Genomic DNA, 13158 nt, shown 5'->3' on the forward strand with positions numbered 1-13158 from the left:
CACTCTGTAAGGGTAAAGGTTCACACAGCTCAGTGAAGAAGTAAAGGTCAACCTTTGTTCGCAGTGCCGAAAGAAACTTTGTGATCATTGCGAATTAGGTAAATACAATAAATAAAATAATAATTTTTAAAAAATCTGTAATGATCATAATAAATTATTACTACCCCAAAATACAACAACAAACCAGACAGTTTCAGGCCCTCCTTTAACAGTTTTGGAAAAAATATTAATGGTTTGCAGAAATATTTTAAATGTGCATATGCAGTAATCATGATTGTACTTCACACAAAAAATAACTGCTGATTATAGCTTTACTGCAATGATGATGTGTGCACAAAGCACAACAAAATTATTAAAAAATAATACATAACCTACAATCTTTTGTTGCAAGTGCAACATACCTGTAAACCTTTGCATAGACTCTGATATCTGTGTGCAAATGTGTGAAAAAAAGAGCTGTCCTGGCTGGTTGTGCGTGTGTGTGTATGCAAAGCATCATGTTTCAATGACATCATTTAATGAGAGCACTGATGTCAAAAGTAAGGTAATTGCGTCGGCTGTCGTGTCACCATACACCTTGGCAATTATAGCGTCACTCAGCGATTATGGATCATTATCTTTTTAAATGGCGAGCAGTCCAAACAATGGACTTGCACAAACCGATCTACTAATTGCTAGCAGATATAAGTAGGCATGTGGAGCCATATATATACATATATATATATATATATATATATATATATATATATATATATATATATATATATATATGTATGGCTCCACATGCCTACTTACCTATCTCTCTCTCTCTGTGTGTGTGTGTATATATATATATATATATATATATATATATATATATATATATATATATATATATATATATGTATGGCTCCACATGCCTACGTACCTATCTCTCTCTCTCTGTGTGTGTGTGTATATATATATATATATATATATATATATATATATATATGTATATATAAAAAAAACACCCAGCACGCCCCTGCGGGCGGTTTATTCTTCAAGCTCGGGTCCTCTACCAGAGGCCTGGGAGCTTGAGGGTCCTGCGCAGTATCACTGCGCTCTTCTGGACAGAGATCTCCGATGTTGTTCCCGGGATCTGCTATATATATATATATATATATATATATATATATATATATATATATATATATATATATATATATATATATATATATATATATATTCAGCTTCTGTTGAGTGTATGCAAATTATGAGGTTGAGTTGTACAAATGTAATTATTAAATTTCACTTGATGGACAGATGAGCACAGCGAGAAGTACATGTGTGGTATTTAGTGATGGATCACTTCTTCACTGTTAAATACAGTGAAGAAGGACAGAGCTGGATGGTCTTGTGGGAAAATGAGCCATTTACCATTCGCCAGAGGTTACTGAGCCATTTTTTACAAAAAAAGAAGAAAGAAAAAAAGAAAAAGAAAAGGTGGAAAAGTTGGAGAAAACTCCAAGGTGAGTCATTAAATCCATTAAGACAGCAGTGATCTACTAACAAAGGAATTTGTTTTGACTGTAATATTATTTATTAATTTTCACTTTGTTCCACGTGTGCAGATGAAGTGTTTTCCTCATGGATTAGCTGGTGCTGTCCACAATTGTTTTGCCCTCACTAACCCCTTTTGCCCTCTCTGCACCAGTTGAGACCTTATAAGGCAGCGTAGATTCCTCTGGCTTGTATGCTTCATATTATCTTCACATCCCCCTTATTCAATATCTCTGATGATTATCTCTGGTGAAGCTGAGGCCCACGACCGTGCAGGAGCCTCGGCCCTTTTATGCACAACTGTATCACGGTTCGTTCTTTTTGTGTGTCATACTGTAACAGTTGTGTAACTGGTTTTGTTTCCAACAGATGGTTGTCCACTGTTGCTGTGAAACATTACAGACTCTGAAGTGATTGTTTGGAAACAGATTTAGTTCAATTTATTGTATTTTTCTTTCAGCAAGTGCAGATGTTTTACAGGAAGACATGTTTTCAAGATTAAGACTGTTGATGACAATGAAAATCATTTATATGTTAACTGCTTTTAGTCCAGTATCATAGAAAGCAGCTCACGTGGCCTTGAGTTCATTTTAATAGGTGTTAGCAAGCACAAGTGCTCTGACCCAGAAAATTTATTGGATTAAGTCTGCTCTCTTCTCTCTAATTTCCCTTCTATTTGTTATACCAGTGGTTACTGACAATCTAATACTACAGACAAATTGAGCAAAAGCGTACACAAAAAAAAAAAAAAGTTTGTATTTCCCTTACCTTAACCATCTCCTAAATCCACCCAAATGTTTTTGTGCACAGAAATATCAGCGATTCAGTGACTTTACAAATAGCTGTTGGGTCAGAAAATGCATGTGTCATCTGTTTCTAGTTCTAGCTAATTAGCACTACAGCTCATCTGTGGAGGATGCTATAAATGTTCACTTCCTGTCATGCTACAAAAGCAGTTGTGGGCATAGACTGTATATAAGCGATGGCTGGAACTACAGACCCCAACAGGAAATCATGTATCTCTCAGCTCCCTTTCTCTATGTTCTCAGTAAACAGTTTTCGAAAGGGGGCATGAGCTCAGTTGCTAATTTTAACTTATGCTAAAAAAAAGAGTGGGTGATATCACGGTGACTATGTCCATCATTCATACGGTCTTTGGTACAGGTAAAACAATTTGGTGAAGGTTGGCAAAAAGAAAATGGTTAATGAAATTGTTCACAGCAAAGATTATGGATTTATTTGACTGTTTTCATTTACAGAGAGATCAGATTATAATGTACCGTTTTTTTGGCACAACGAGACAAGAAAAAGTAGGCATCTATACAGCTGGTAACTCTAAAAGTAACCAAATAAAACCAAAAACACTCAGTTTGGATAAATAGCACTGGAAACATGCTTGATTAATTTTGGCCTACTTTTAACAAAACTCTGATCTGGTTGAGTCAATGTGGACAGCACGGGCATAGTGGACCCTTCATTAACTACAGATCCATAAAAATCTAAATACTAAATGTATTTAGACCAAATATATACTCCAGAAGAAGTCCTGTTATGAAAATCTTAAGGATTACGCAAACACAAACTTGACGTATGAATGGAGGCTCATTATGAGCTGAGGTTCCACAGCTAATTATATCTGTGCTGGGCTGTGATGGTGAGGTTAGCTACTTGCTGTGTGGCGGAGCCACAGAGGCTGCACAAACATCTTCTCAGAGGCCTCGGCTCCTTGTTTAATGAAACATTGCAGGGGCCTCTGTGAATGCACACAGAGAGGCACGGCACAATCTGACGGACAGTGTCACCGAGGCCATGCCAATTATGTTTTCAGCAAAAGCCCACCAACCCCTTCCCTTTTCATCCCGGCCCCCATCCCACACCTCGTGCTCCCTGCTGAGACATAGAATAACAGGACAGAGATATGATTACTAATCTGCCCCCACACACACACACACACACACACCAGACACTGAACACTCAAAATGATGGGATTTGTTTGTTCAGTCATCAAGAAGTGTTTCAAACTGAAGGAGAGGTCAGGAGGGAGGATGGCATAATGAGAGTTTGCAGCTTCAGATGTTTGTTTTTGTTCTGATTGGATTGCGTGAGGCTTGATGTGTCTTTGAGTGCTCGCTGGTTTCATCTTGGGTGTAGCAATCTACTTTTAATGGCAGCAATTTGTTGGGTCTACCAGGACTGATGTCATGGACTGTACACTGCATCACAAAGAGACGCTTAGTTTTGAACAAAGTAGCACATTAACCGTGTTTTGCCAGCTTTGTGGTAAACTCTAGGTCACGTCTCCTCTCTCGTGAGCCTTTGTGTGCGATTGTTCTCCCTTTCTCCGGTTGCGATTTTCTGCTCCGAGGTGCCTCTGCCGCTCTTTTCACATGTATGAGGAGGTGATTAAGTGCTCTTCTTATGGGTTCATTCAAATTTTCTGGCAAAGATGTTTCATCCACCTGACAAAGAGGGATGGATATTTCATTTGTCAAATTCTGTAATTGTGTGGGAGTCAGTCATCACATATGTAACTGAAGAGAGAGCAAGGGGCAGGGGAATAGAAGAGGAATTACGTACAGAGAGTGCTCTTTGAGGGTGATTTAGCTCCTGGTTTCAATGTGAATATGATCAGAAGAATAGGTACCACTGCCTATTGTCTTGTGGAAAAAGATTTGTCTCTTTGTCACCAAGAGCCCCACTCTCTCTGAAATCATTAACTCTGCTTTCACGACGCATTTGCACCTTCATAAAAATGATTCAAAAAATTAAATGTGTGTTTTATTCATTTGCTCTATTGATCTGTCGTACAGTTGAATTTAAGTATTTTGACACTAATGTATTATTGTTCTTCAAGCTGTTTGCTTCAGCACATTCAATCATGTATGTCCTTAGATCCATTTTCTTCCGCTTCAGTTCAGTGTGGTGGCGGGTCTGGAGCCTATCACAGCTGCTAGTAGACATATTTATGATGTAGCTAATTTAACACACAGTATTCACACAGCGAGGGCTAAAAAGTTATTAAACACATGTCTAAACACTGAAATGAATGGGCAGCTATGTGTCATCTAACAAGTTAATGTCATTTAATAAGTGCATATTTGTCTCAGAGTTAAGGGTTTATCAGAGCAACCTGGGACCATTTAGCTCTGAATGTTTGGGTGTATCTACTTATTAAATGATCAAATAAACACATCAGAACAATTAGATTTCATTTTTGAGCCTACATGATCTTTACCTGCGTATGACATCTTCTTCTGGCTGAATAAATGAAAAAGTTTTGCATGGATAAAGAAGATTTACACAAAAGTGCACAGTTACACATTAAAGGTTTGCAGCTGAACGTCGAACTGTTTGTGGGCGGAAAATGTTGAAAGAGATCTAGGCTTTATGTGAAGCCCGAGTTTACAGGTGAGGGGTTAATCTGCAAGTTTTTCTCCGACATTTGAGAGAGAGACAGTCATACAAAGTCACAGAAAAGTGGTTTAATCTCAGTGGTATCAAGTACATTAGTGAGAAATGAGAGCATCTGTTCTGTTTGATGATGGCATTGCACTTTCAAATGGAAATAAATGTCTGTACTGCACAACATTTGGAACGTGTGTGTTGATGTCTGTAATTTGTAAAAACACAACACTGGTACTATAATGTAAGTTAACAAATTCTAAGCATGACCAAGCATTTTCCCGGCAGATTTAATAAACAAATAAATAAAATGAAATAAAAAAGCTCACAATCTGGCCTCAACAACTATTTCCTGTGCCATCCTCTATAGCAAAATGTACCATATTCACGATGAAAGTAAGCTTATACCTTCAAATTTCTGTCTTTTCTCTGGTTTAGTGCAGCAGGGGAGCCACTCAGTGGGGGATAAACTTACATGATTATACAGACAAAAAGGCCTGTAAATGAACAGCGCAAAGGCTCAGAGTATAAGATACGGCCATGTCTTTATTTCTGCGTAACAGGATTAGCAAGCCCATGAAAGGCACACAAAGTGGCCGGATTATGGGCAGTGTCAGTTCACTTTGAGGAGTTCCTAAATCTAGGCGAGGAAGCTCAGCTCTGCCCTAGAGCTGAGATCACCCCAGCCCTTACGGTGTGGCTTGTGTAACACGAATGCCTCCTTGACTCCTCCGCCCCCTGCAGTACACACTTCATTAGGCATAAGAAACACAATTAAAATCAGTTAAAGAAAGACCACTGACTGCTCGACTGTTGCTTAATAGGCTTAAGAGGCTAAAATAAATCTAATTGCATGTTATTGGTTGGAAGTTAATCCCCCATGGCTTGACACTGGGGTGAGTTTTGGCAGATTTGTGCTATGTGGTTCTGCACCAGCTAAAGATTGGCTCAATGAGAGGAGCTTTCATGGTTACAAAACCAAAGGAGTGCACTTGACTCCTGACAGGGGCTGAAAACCACTAAAAAGCTTGCTAAGTGGTCTCAAGTCGTGTCGAGTGCGCGAGTGTGAGTCCACACACAAGTGAAACGATGATGGCAGGATCATGGTGCCAAGTGATATAAGGTTTCAGTTTCTTGTGCATTTTCATTTGCGGAGAGAGGATTATGAAAGTTTGCAGGCGCAGGAACTAAGAGGCAGCGTCATGGATTCGTTGTTTCATTACACAGTTTTGCAAGATATTACGTGGAATTAATATGCAATTACTCCGTCTGCCAGAGACACCTGAGCTGATTTCAAAGCGCCACATTAAATGAACCAAAGCAAAATCAAACACTTAACTCGCTGTTTGGTTTCTGGAATTGTTTCCAGTCGTGTAACAATCCTGCAAACAGATTGTATTTTTCTCCAGTCCCACCATAATTGGAACCTCACTTTTGCCCTTTTGTACATATTATTATGTTGTTAAAGCTATCAAGTCAGAGGTTGGGCATTTAACCGGATAGCCACACGCATTGTTAAACCTTTTTTTTTTTTTTGTTATTTCAACTAGACAAGATTTGCCCTCTCAAGGTTTTTCCTTATGCATACAATACCTTTCATCTGTGCATATGGTCATGAATGTGCTGGTGCATGATGACTAAATAGCTTATGGTGTAAATAGGAGCCAGGCAACTGAGCTCCAAAGTGGATGGAAACAGTTTTCTATCTTATTTACTTTGGAACGAACAGGAAAACCACCTATTTACTTCCAAGCCCTTCTTCTCTAGAAGGTTTAAGTCTGCCTTTAATTTAGTAAGCAATTCGACAACTCACTTTTCACAATAAGTACTAATGGTTCTCCCTTGGATGGCAGCCTGTGGGGTGTAAGATTAATTACATTGTGATGGCCTCCTTTGCTGCACGCAAATGCCAAACAGACAAGTCAGCCAACCTCAGATGACACAGATTCAGCTCAAAGCACAATGGCCTTTCCTTGTTGCATCTGCTGTTTATGTGCCACTGGTGGCCACTGTAACGCCCAACCAAGCCTAACGGTAACTTTTAAACAGTAAACCAAGTAGTGGTTTGCGGTCACTTCTAGTATGGCTTAAGCTTAGTGTGCAGAGACATGAAACTGACTAATCAGAGCCTTAAAAGAAACAGTCGAAGGTTATGTGATGGATCAAGTAAAAAAAATTGGACAAACTCAGCAAACAAAATATACATTTTTGAGCTTGGCGCAAATGCTACTCATGCCACAGACATTTGAATAAAGAGATGGTACTCGACCCTATTAAGTGACAAATCTATTTCAACATAAATCAGCTTATGTTATGACGAATTTAAGGTCTGCAGAAAGTGGCGTAGCTACAGTTTGTATAGTCACTACCAATCACTGTAGATGGCATCTGACGACTCTCTGCCTCCCCTCACAAACATGCAGATACCAATAGGTGCTTATCATGTGGAATGGCAGTTGCCAGTCAATAATTAGCACAATCCATTATGTTATTTTGAAGAAAAGAATCTCTTTGAAAGTAACTTTGAGCCTTTGATCACAGCCTGATCACCTGTTTACTTATCTGGCTTGAGGCGTCTGTTTAGCGTTAGGTGCTTCTGCCTTCACGTGGCCGAGCACAGAGCAGAATGGTAAAAGGAAAAAAAGTAAAACATCGAGACGACTTTAGGGAATCCTCCAAATGTTGATGAATCCTGCAAAGCACATCAGAATATTCCTCAATACTCTAACACAGGTTTAACGCTGCTTGTAAAACACAAGGCAAATTGTGAACATACAGCAATCTGCTTAAAAACCTGGTAATAGAAAATAAATTTCATAAACACCGGTGCCAGCAGAGATTTATTTTTTTACCCTTTTAATTATGTAGGTGGAAGGAAGTTTCGTATTCTTCTACTCAATAAACTATATTAAGCTCTTTTTTAAATGTATTTGTTTGTAGAAGAAAATAGAAGCATAAAGAGTTCTATTATTGGTGCATTTTTAAAATACTGAAAATATAATGTTGATCTTTGTAGGAGTCCCACATTATCTCTGTTATTAAAAAAAATTCCCCATTGGCTTTAATACACTGACATACTTTAAGATCAAAATCTGCAAGCTAAGCAGTAATAAGTGTTATCATTGGATTAGCTGGCTCATAAGTCTGCTTTCCGCTTTCATAGGTCTGGAAAAAAAAGTCCTTTCACACACAATTTAACCTCAAGTTCATATCCTTATGCATTACACCAGTTATGTCAATATCTGGTTATATGCAGCATTAAAACTTTTACATAATGGAAAAATCTGAATCTACAATTGTTAAAAATAAAGTTATAGCATGAAATTATGTGAAAGGTTATTTACATATCCTAAAGGTTAACTGTGGCAGGCAGGTTAATAAAATGTGACAATTTCATAAAGATCAATTAAAAAAATCGACACTATAATTCATATTCTACTTATTTAGCAGTCGAAGATTGTTGACCTGCACAAGCCTGGAATGGGGTTCAAGACCACCCGCAAGAACCTTGGTGAGAAGGTGGTCAAGGACCGAGTTTTGGTAAAATGAGCATAAAATGAGCCTCAGTTGCCTTTGGTCTGCGGTTATGAGAAAGGTGGTGGATCAGCCCAGAACTGCACAGGAGGAGCTTGTTAGTGGCAGCTGAAGGCAGCTGGGACCACAGTCACCAAGAACACCATTGGTAACCAGGGATGGGAATCGAAGGTTTCGTCTGCTTGTCTACCAGTCCTGCTTATTGGTTTCACACCTACTTGCGAGATTTCAGTTTGTGTGTTGGAGGTGAAAAACTATCAGCATAATCTACAGCATGATATGGTCAGTACCTTTATTTTTATAGCACAAATAGACAAGAGTGCAAGGACAAAGAGAAAACTGCATCTATGACAGAAAGAGATGCATTAACACAACTTCAGCTCTTTGCAAGCATCTACACAGATGACATGCTAATGCTAAACTAACCAAGAACCCAGAGTGAAGGCTGAGTGAATGCAGCCCGGCAGCCCACCATAAACCGCAAAAGATAACAAACTGACGAGCAGTCAGGCTTCAGCGTATCTGTTCATGTTTCTACAGTAGAATCACTGTGGCGATCGCTTCAAAGTCTCTCTGCGCTGGTTTTCATCTTTGCTTTATGTTGCTGGCTTTGTGTTCATGTCCTCAGTAGGATAGGCATTTGTGTTGGTGTGCTTGGCTGTAGCCTTAGGTTTATATTGTTAAATAGTAACTATGAGACAGTGTGTTTCAGCAACGTTTCAGAGTAATAAGAAAGTAATTTAATGAGTAGTATGAATAGTTACTTTCTCCTTTTAAGAAAAGTTAAATAGTTAAAAATATCCCTACAATAGACTGAAATATTGCAGTCCCCAAAAGCCCCACCTGTTCAAGAAGTCACATATACAGGCCTGTCAAGTTTGCCAGCAGACATCTAAATGATTGAGAGAAGGTTTGGGAGAAAGCGCTGTGGTCAGATGAAACCAAAATTGAGTGTTTTGGCATCAGCCTGTCATGAGAAATGCTGGGTATGACCCAAAGAACAACATACCCACAGTCAAAGCACAGAGGTGGAAACATTATGCTGTGGAGCTGTTTTCTGTTAAGGGTGCAGGACGACTTCACCACATTGGGGGGCCAATGGATGGAGACACATGCTGTAAAATACTGGATGAGAACCTCCTTCCTTCAGAAAACTGATGATGAGTTATGGATGGGTCTTCCAGCATGGCAGTGACCTAAAACATAGGAATGGCTGAAAAAGAAGCATATTAAGGTCATGGAGCGGCCTAGCCAGTCTCCAGAATTCAGGCCCATAGAAAATCTGTGGATTTTCTGAAGCTTTAAGTTGCCAAGCAGCAATCAAGAAAATTAAAGGGTTTAGAGAGTTTCTGCAGAGAAGCCGATCAAAATCCCTCCTGAGATGTGTGCAAACTTTGTGACAAACTACAAGAAACATCGCACTGCTGTGCTCACTAACAAGGTCTTCCAAGTACCAAGTCATGCGTTGTTTGGGCATCAAATACATATTTCACTCAGTGGCATGCAAATCAATGAATAACTTTCTTTTTCTGGATTATTGGTTGATATTCTATCACTTTCCATTAAAATGAAACCACCATAAAAAAATCAGACAATGTTAATTTCTTAATTTAGCAGCAGATCGAGTAATTATTTCTGTATGCATGTGCAATAGTTCAACAGTAGCTCAAGAACTCATTTGATAGATTATTGAAAGAAGGAAGAGAAAAGACAGCTGTGCTTCCTGCATATCCATATGAAGCCCCAAATTAAATCAACCTTTCACCGTTTCACTCAACAAGTGTTTGGATTTGCCTTTTACATCTCAGAAATAATTTTCCTCTTTTTTCCCCACTCTCTCTCTCTCTCTCTGTTTCTTTTCCTCGCTCTGTCTTCTTTCAAAAGAATAAGTGGAAACAAGAATATTATCACAAGTAGTCAAGCGAGTAACAGCAGCCACGTTTTTTGAACTATAATGATTACAGTGCCTTGGCTTGAAAATGGTTTGCAGTAAAAGGAAAAGTGGGGGAGGAGGGAGGTAAATGCCAAGGGAGGGATTTTTACATGTGTGTAAAATATACACATGCATGTAAATATATCACTTTATGTATTTATCATTCTAGGGAGAAACAGGACTACAGAGACCAGGGGGAGTAACAGAACGGAGCGGAGTGAGAGAGAGCAGGAACCTCTTCTGGTATCTAAATGATTACAATGAGACCCTTTCAAGCCGTAGCGGCCATTGCTGTGACTTGATATGATTTTTATCAGATGCTGAAATGCTACATTACCAAGTGGCCAGTAAATTATGTCTAAACCAATTACAGTGGGACCCTGTGCGGCCCAGCAGTCGCAGAGGGCCAAGTAGGACGGATGGGGAGAGGCGGGTGGCGGCAGAAATGAGAGGAGGATATGATAGGGCGGGTTTTGGCGGGGGGAGGTGGGGGCATGGCTGGAGTTTGTCTTGATTAGTGGAGTCTGGGGGCGCATGAGAGTCTGGCGATAAGGCTGCTTCCAGGCCCTGTGTGTGTATGCGTGTGTGAGAGAGAATTACAGAAGTAGTACATATAAACAAAGGTAAGCAAGGGTGTTTTATTTGTACGTGTGTGTGTGGCTGTGTGCGCATGTGTGCATTTAGGGAAGGTGTGAGTCTGTCAGAGGTCAGAGAAATCAAAGCAGAGAGGCATGGGAAAACGTGTTTCAAAGCCGCCCCCTATAAATGAGAAAGCAATAAATTAGCCACAGTTTCTTAACGCCTGTCGAATGAAACTGATGAACTGGATTTATACATCTGGTCAAAGAATCAGTGTGTGTAATAGACTGCTGAAAATGGTTGTTTTATCACAATCTGCTTTTATCATAAAAACAGAGTATTTAATATATAAAAAGCTCTATTGTGTTACATCAACCACAGCAGTTTGTTTAAAGTAACTGCACAATATTTGGAAAATGAGAGCGTGAGCTGATGCTACCTAGACCCAGATTCTTTCTTAATTCTCCAGGTTAATATAAATGTATTAACTGGGCAAGTCCTCCAAATTGTTGTTGTGGACAGATGTTGTAGCTGCTAGCAGTGAATAATCTTTAATAACCTTTATCTCTGTGTCTGACTTTGGCAATGCTATGTATGTGCAGGCATCTTCAAAATACTGACATAAACTGGTTACAGTCTTAAATGAAGCACTGAGGTTTATTCATTTTAACGCTCCATGGTACAGAGTACTATACTGGCCTGCCTGCATTCCCGACCTGTCACTCACTGACTGTGTTTGTCACATTACTGAAGGCAGAACAATGATGAGAGGGGTTGAAACCCTTTACCAAGTAAGAACCTGATGCAAAAGAGAGGTTTTGTAGCACACCCTGGCATTTTATAACATGTAGTTGACATCAAATTCAAAATGAGCTGATAATTTCAGAAAAAAGAAGCAAAAACCCAAACACATTTTATTAGTTTAATCATTTGATATGTTGCCTTTGTACTATTTTAATAGTAGTTTTTCATACTTCTGATGCATCGTGGTAAAAACTTCACCTCTCTGAATGAAGTTAACCTTTCAACCAGTCAGCTTTCAACCCACATTATCGTAGGGTGACACATCTTCTTGTCGGAGCACTGCACAAAACCACGTCCTTATATCATAGCCTCTACTTTGGTTAAATTCCCACAATCCTCCTCTCAACATAGACGGAGAGCTACACAAACGAACGTCAACGCGGGACTTCAAATTGGCCATTATCCTGTCCATCTGAGCTAATTTGTTTATCCCCATGCTTTTCATAAACACCATTATAGGGCAAATAGGTGATCATAAAGTGTAATGGCTCTCCCTCCTATTTACTCTGACAATTAAGATAAACTAAAGAGATTCAGCTGAACATCTTTATTGGCCTCTCCTTTGAGGACAAATGGAATAACTTTGCCTTGTCGTCTTTGCGCAGAGTTACGCAATGTGGCTGACAGATTTATTTATTCATTGATATTAGCCGTCATACAGGAAGCCATTAAAATCTCTATCAGGGGAAAGATAACTGGCAGCAATAAAAGAAAGTTTTTATGCAAGTGCACAAGTAACAATGAGCAATAAATAAGCATCAGAAAGCTGAAAATTGAACTCGGCATAGCGTCCACGCTAAAGTGCATGTGCCTGATGTGATACATTGTTCCCTTCATGCTTTTATCCCTGTTTATAAATTTTCTATTTGTGCACTTCATTTGTTCCACTAACATACTATTGGCCTGTCATGTTAAATTCCATGTTTTGTATATGATGAAATCCAGTTTCCAGTTGACCCTGCCGCTGGCAGAGAACGCTAAATAGGAACAGAAAAAATGAATCACTTTGTTGTAGAAAAACCACCTGAGCCATGACGCAGAAACGAACTCTTGCATCCCACACTCAAGATTTGCCCTTTTCTCCATTTTTGTGCCCGTTTTATCGTTTAAAAAAAAAAGGACTTTAAAACTGAAATGAAAATCCCCCTTTCTTTGTAATGTTTATACTGCCTTTTCCCACATCCGCTCCCGCTCTGTCTGTAGCCTCCCACCCCTATTCAGCATATTCCCGGATGCAAGCGGCTTAGAGCCAGCGATAGACTGCAGATGAAAGGGGAGAAAGAAGGGGGAAGATGGTAATGAAGCAGAGGGAAGAGACAAGAGGTCCCTGCAGGGACTCTGATGCCTCGCGGGACTTGTTTTGCTGTCAGACCACGCTAGCCCCC

The sequence above is a fragment of the Astatotilapia calliptera genome, chromosome 5, assembly GCF_900246225.1.
Source record: "Astatotilapia calliptera chromosome 5, fAstCal1.2, whole genome shotgun sequence".
Lineage (NCBI taxonomy): Eukaryota > Metazoa > Chordata > Actinopteri > Cichliformes > Cichlidae > Astatotilapia > Astatotilapia calliptera.